Source organism: Bos taurus, chromosome 29, assembly GCF_002263795.3.
Source record: "Bos taurus isolate L1 Dominette 01449 registration number 42190680 breed Hereford chromosome 29, ARS-UCD2.0, whole genome shotgun sequence".
In the NCBI taxonomy this organism is placed as follows: Eukaryota; Metazoa; Chordata; class Mammalia; order Artiodactyla; family Bovidae; genus Bos; species Bos taurus.
The window spans coordinates 19,546,598-19,554,194 of record NC_037356.1 but is presented as its reverse complement, the minus strand read 5'-3'; positions in this window follow the sequence as shown (position 1 = coordinate 19,554,194).

The following is a 7,597-nucleotide window of genomic DNA, read 5'->3' as shown; positions in this document are numbered from 1 at the left end:
AAATATAGAAGATGATTAAAAGAAATGGAAAGATACTTCATGCTCTTGGACTGAAAGAATTATTAAAATGGCCATAATATGTAAATCAATCTACACATTTAAGTCAATCCCTATCAAACTGTGTGAATATTATTCATGGAACTAGAATAATCAAAAAACTTGTAGAGAACTATAAAACACTCCAAATTTCCAAAGCAATCTTTAAAAAAAGAGCAATGCTGGAAGTATGATACTCCCAGTCTTCTGTCTATACTACAAAGCTCAGTAATTGAACCAGTGTTGTATTGGTAGAAAAACAGATATACAGCAATGTTACAGAGTATAGAGCCTAGGAATAAACTGACATACCTACCGTCAATTAATCTACAAAGGAGGCAAGACTATACAATGGAGAAAAGACCACCTCAACAAGTGGTGCTAGGAAAGCTGGACAACCACATATAAAAAAAAAAAGATAATTCTACTATGCGAGGTGACAGAACATGCTGAATTCAAAATTATTTTGAGACCTAAATATAAGACATAAAACCATAGAATCCATACAAAAGAAGATAGGAGCCTCTGACATATATTACAGCACTATTTCTTGATTCAGTCACTTAAAACCAAAGAAACTGAAGCAAACAAAACAAACAATAATTTAAAAAGACACACACACAAATGAGACCAAATTACACATAAAAGCTTTTGCACAAAAGTCATCAACAAAAAAACGGCTGAATGGAAAGTACTATTTGCAAATGGCATGACCAGCAAGGGGTTAATAACTAAGATATACCAACAACTCATACAACTCTGTACCAAAAAAAAAAAAAAAGATCCAATCAAAAAAATGGGTAGAAGATTCCAACGAACATTTTTTCCAGAGAAGACACATAGATGGCAAACAGGCACGTGCAGAGGGGCTCCACACTGGTTATTAAAAGAGAAATGCAAACCAAAATTACAATGAGATTTCATCCCAAATCAGTCAGAATGGCCACCATCAAAGTGTACAAATAATAAATGTCGGGGAAGATGTAGAGAATAGGGAACTCTTGTACTCTTTTTATGAGAATGTAAAATCGGATAGCCACTATGTAAAACAGCACAAAGGTTCCTTAAAAAAAACAAAATTGCAACTACCACATGATCCAGCATTTCTCCTCCTGGGCTCATTTTGGAAAAACACACACACACACACACAAATACTAACCTGAAAACATACGTGCACCACAACGTCCATAGCTGCACTACTTAAAACAGCCAAGATACGGAAGGCACCTAAGTGCCCGATACAGAAGAAGGGATAAAGAAGGCACAAACACACAATGGGAAAAAGACTAAAATAAAATGAAATAATGCCATCTGCAGCAACGTGGATGGACCTGGAGAATATTATGCTTAGAGAAACAAGTCAGAGAAGACAAATACTATATGGTATCACTTCATATGTGGAATCTAAGAAATGCAAACGGATGTATGTGTACAACAGAAACAGACACACGAACTTACAGAAAACAAACTTATAGTTACCAAAGGGGAAATGAAGCAGGGAGACACAAAGTGGGGCAAATATGAATACATGAAACAGATAAGCAACTAGGATCAACTGCATAGCACGGGGAACTGTACCCATTATTGTGTAAGAATTTATAATGGAGTATAATCTGTAAAAACACTGAGTCACTATGTTGTACTCCTGAAACAACATACTTCCAGAGAGAAGGACCTATCCCCCAGAGTGGGTCACCCACACATGGAAGAACAGTTACAACTGCAGAGGTTCTCCCCAAGGAGCAAGAGGTCTGGGTCCCATACCAGGCTCCCCAAAATGGGGGTCTTGTAACAGGGAGACAAGCCCCTAGACAGTTTGCTTTTGAAGGACAGTAGGGCTTACTTTCAGGAGACTGGTTGTCCTGGGTTTACAGCCACTGGGAACAGCTATCTGGGATCTCACTGTCCCACACGGACATGTGCCAGCCACCACCACTGTGGGATCCTCCCTCTAGCTGGTCAGCCTCAGGGGCCAGCCCTGCCCCTACCCAACAGCCTGTGGGCACCAGGACTGAGATGCTCAGGCTCTGCAACCAACTGGGCAAGGACAAGCCCCACCCAGCAGAAGGCCACTCTAAGCGCCCCACCACCACCCCACCCGCCAGCTCACAGATGCCCCAGACATGGCCCTGCACATCAGAGGGCCCGGGACCTGGCTCCACACACAAGCAGTGCACAGGCCCTAGATCAGGGACACCCAGAGCCCTGTAGCCAGAGACCCCATACCCAGCCCTGCCCACCAGTAAGCCTGCTCCAGCCTTGAAGCCATCCTCACCTAGCAGTGGGAAGATACCAGCTGCAGGACAACTACAGCCTGCTGTGACAGGACCCAACCCACTCACCAGCAGGCCAACACAAGCATCAGGTGTCACGCCACCCATCAGCGGTCTGACACCAGCCACGGAGCTCAGAGGCCCTCAGCCAGACCCCAGGACTGGCTCTTCCTGCCAAAGGGCCAGCACTCACCCCAGGACCCAGTGTCGCCACCTGGCGGGTGGGGAACAGCCCGGGGATTACCTGGAGCTCGACTTAGCCCACCTGTGAGCCAGCACTAGCCCCGGGGACCCCCCATGATTCTGCAGCCACCCTCTCAGGACCTCCCCCTACAACCAAAATCTAGCAGCCTCTGTGCAAAGCAGGGCCTGGCAACCCAATGGATGGGAGGGCCAGCCACGCCTACCAGACAGACCACCCATAGTATTCAGCCTTGAATACCATGCACAGGACCTATGCAGCCTTCACGGGGAACCCTAGAGCATACAGCTCTGGTCACAAGAGGGGAGTGTGCTTCTGGGACACGGAGGATGTCTCCTACAAGGGCCACTTGTCCAAGTTCAGGAAAATGAACCAAACATCACCTACACAAAGTGCAGCAATTTAGGCAAGATGAGGAGACAGAGGAACATGGTCCAAATGAAGGGACCAGTTCTTCTTAGAAGTTATGTGAAGACAGGGAATCTACCTGAGGAGGATGATCATAAAGCTGACTGAAGAACTAAGGAGAAGAACAGATTAACCGAGTAAGAAGAGAGAAGTTTTAAACAGTTAAAAAAATATTAAAAACCCACCAGAGATGAAGAATATAATTGAAATCAGTACAGCAGAAGACATCAACATTGAAGCAGAGGAACAGATCAATGAGCTGAAAGGCAGTAGTGAAAATCACTGATGCTGAACAGAAAAAATAAGAAATGGTAGTTTAAGAGACATCTGGGACATCAAGTAACTAATATTCACATTATAAAAGCCCTAGAAAGGGAAGAGCAAAGGAGTAGAGAACACGTTAGAATAAAGAGCTGAAAACTTCCCAACTAGAGAGAGTAAACAGACTTCCAGGTCCAGGAAGCACTGAGAGTCCCAAACAGGATTCACCCAAAGAGGGTCACATCAGGACACACTGTAAGTAAAATGGCAAAGGTTGGATGGAGCATTAGAAGCAGCAAAGAAAAAGCAACAGGTAACAACAAAGGAAATTACCATAACGCTTTCAGCTGACTTCTCAACACCAACTCACAGGCCAGAAGTGAGCAGCACAATATATGTAACGTGACCAAGAATACTCTGTCCTGTAAGACTCTCATTCACACTTGATGAAGAGTTTAAGAACTTCATACATTCTGAAGGCTGTCTTTTCACCTTGCTAATAGTTTCCTTTGATGTGCAGAAGCTTTTAAGGTTAATTAGGTCCCATTTGTTTATTTTTGCTTTTATTTCCAATATTCTGGGAGGTGGGTCATAGAGGATCCTGCTGTGATGTATGTCAGAGAGTGTTTTGCCTATGTTCTCCTCTAGGAGTTTTATAGTTTCTGGTCTTACATTGAGATCTTTAATCCATTTTGAGTTTATTTTTGTATATGGTGTTAGAAAGTGTTCTAGTTTCATTCTTTTACAAGTGGTTGACCAGATTTCCCAGCACCACTTGTTAAAGAGATTGTCTTTAATCCATTGTATATTCTTGCCTCCTTTGTCAAAGATAAGGTGTCCATATGTGCGTGGATTTATCTCTGGGCTTTCTATTTTGTTCCATTGATCTATATTTCTGTCTTTGTGCCAGTACCATACTGTCTTGATAACTGTGGCTTTGTAGTAGAGCCTGAAGTCAGGTAGGTTGATTCCTCCAGTTCCATTTTTCTTTCTCAAGATCGCTTTGGCTATTCGAGGTTTTTTGTATTTCCATACAAATTGTGAAATTATTTGTTCTAGCTCTGTGAAGAATACTGTTGGTAGCTTGATAGGGATTGCATTGAATCTATAAATTGCTTTGGGTAGTATACTCATTTTCACTATATTGATTCTTCCAATCCATGAACATGGTATATTTCTCCATCTATTAGTGTCCTCTTTGATTTCTTTCACCAGTGTTTTATAGTTTTCTATATATAGGTCTTTAGTTTCTTTAGGTAGATATATTCCTAAGTATTTTATTCTTTCCGTTGCAATGGTGAATGAAATTGTTTCCTTAATTTCTCTTTCTGTTTTCTCATTATTAGTGAATGGGAGAAAATAATAGCAAATGAAGCAACCGACAAACAACTAATCTCAAAAATATACAAGCAACTCCTACAGCTCAACTCCAGAAAAATAAATGACCCAATCAATAAATAGGCCAAAGATCTAAATAGACATTTCTCCAAAGAAGACATACAGATGGCTAACAAACACATGAAAAGATGCTCAACATCACTCATTATCAGAGAAATGCAAATCAAAACCACTATGAGATACCATTTCACACCAGTCAGAATGGCTGCGATCCAAAAGTCTACAAATAATAAATACTGGAGAGGGTGTGGAGAAAAGGGAACCCTCTTACACTGTTGGTGGGAATGCAAACTAGTACAGACACTATGGAGAACAGTGTGGAGATTCCTTAAAAACTGGAAATAGAACTGCCTTATGATCCAGCAATCCCACTGCTGGGCATACACACTGAGGAAACCAGAAGGGAAAGAGACACGTGTACCCCAACGTTCATTGCAGCACTGTTTATAATAGCCAGGACATGGAAGCAACCTAGATGTCCATCAGCAGATGAATGGATAAGAGAGCGGTGGTACATATACACAATGGAGTATTACTCAGCCATTAAAAAGAATACATTTGAATCAGTTCTAATGAGGTGGATGAAACTGGAGCCTATTATACAGAGTGAAGTAAGCCAGAAGGAAAAATACCAATACAGTATACTAACGCATATATATGGAATTTAGAAAGATGGTAACGATAACCCTGTATACGAGACAGCAAAAGAGACACTGATGTATAGAACAGGCTTATGGACTCTGTGGGAGAGGGAGAGGGTGGGAAGATTTGGGAGAATGGCATTGAAACATGTGAAATGTCATGTATGAAACGAGATGCCAGTCCAGGTTCAATACATGATGCTGGATGCTTGGGGCTGGTACACTGGGACGACCCAGAGGGATGGTATGGGGAGGGAGGAGGGAGGAGGGTTCAGGATGGATTCTTAAATTTGTAAGGAATATATTAAATTAAAAAAAAAAAAAAGAACTTCATACACAAGGAAAATCTAAAAAGTCCAGCACCACCAAACCAGCTTTACAAGATATGTTACAGGACTTCTCTAAGCAAAGAAAGAGAAGGCCACAACTAAAACATGAAACTTATAAAAGGAAAACACTCAATGGTAAAGGCAAAAATTTTAGTAAAGCTACTAAATTATGCACACAACTGGTAAGAAGGTTACAATTCAATTTAATATAATCATCTACAAAATGGGTGTAAAATATGACAAAGACAGTAACCTAAGGTCAGGACAGTAAAAATGCAGGATTGTTAAAATGTATCTGAAATTCAGGGACAGCAACTTAAAATAGTCCCATATACAGATTATATAACCTCATGGTAATGACAAACCCCAATCAACAATATTCCACAGTGATACAAACAACACAGGAAATTTAAACACTGAAGACTGTCATTAAAACTCCAAGTACATAAAGGAATAAAAACAACCCTGACACAATAACATAATGGCATTAAGTACATACAAATCAAAAGTTAAAGTAAATGTCCTAAATGCTCCAATCCAAAGACAGAATGATGGGACGCTAAAGCAAAACCCTTGTATACACTGCCTACAAGACACTCACTTTACATCTAAAGATACAGACTAAAGTGAGGGGATGAAAAGTAGTAGTCTATACAAATGGAAACCAAAAGAAAGTCAAGGTAGCAATACTTACCAGACAAAACAGACTTTAAAACAAACACTGTTACAAGAAACAAAGGATTGTGTATAAAAACCAAGAGATGAATCCAAAAATATACCCTTGGAGGAGGGCATGGCAACCCACTTCAGTGTTCTTGCCTGGAGAATCCCTTGGACAGAGGAGCCTGGCAGGCTACAGTCCATGACGTTGCAGAGTTGACACGACTAAGCGACTAACACTTTCACTTTTTTTCATTGTAAATATACATGCCCCAAAGTAGGTGCTGGAGAAGGCAATGGCACCTCACTCCAGTACTCTTGCCTGGAAAATCCCATGGGCGGAGGAGCCTGGTAGGCTGCAGTCCATGGGGTTGCTAAGAGTCGGACACGACTGAGCGTCTTCACTTTCACTTTTCACTTCCATGCACTGGAGAAGGAAATGGCAACCCACTCCAGTGTTCTTGCCTGGAGAATCCCAGGGACGGGGAAGCCTGGTGGGCTGCCATCTATGGGGTCGCACAGAGTTGGACACGACTGAAGTGACTTAGCAGCAAAGTAGGTACACCTAAATATATAAGAGAAGTATTTACATAAAGTGAGAAACTGACAGAAGCAAAATAATAACAGAGGACTTAATGATCAGTGGACAGATCACCCAGATAGAAAAATCAATAAAGAAACACCAGCCTTAAATGACACAGTGGTTCAGATGGACTTTATATGTACACACACACACACACACAAACACACATATATTTATATTATTCCATTCAAAAGCAGAATACATATTCTTTTCAAGTGCACATGGAACATTCCCCTGGATACATCACATGCTAGGCCTCAATACAAGCCTTGATAATTAAGAAAAAAGAAATAATATCAGTGATCTGACTACAACACTATGAGACTATAAATCAATAAGAACACTGCAAGAAGCACAAACCCATGGAGGGTAAACAATACACTACTAAATAACCAATGGACCACTGAAGAAGTCAAAGAAGCAATTTAAAAAAACACTTGGAGACAAATGAAAACAAAAACACGATGATCCAAAAAATCTATCAGATGCAACGAAGGCAGTTCTAAGAGGGAAGTTGCAGTGATATCAGTTTACCTCAGGAAACAAGAAAAATCTCTAACATTCTAACCTTATGCCCAAAGGAACAAATAAAGAATAAACAACCCCAAATTGAGAAGGAAAGAAATCTTAAAGATCAGAGGAGATAAGTGAATAATAAATTGAAAACCAGATAAGATCAAGGAAACAAACAGCTGGTTTCTTGAAGAGTGAAACAAAACTGATAAACCTTTAAACAGACTCAATCATGAAAAAGAGAGGGGGCCCTAATCAATAAAATTCAGAAATAAAAAAGAAGTTAAAATTGG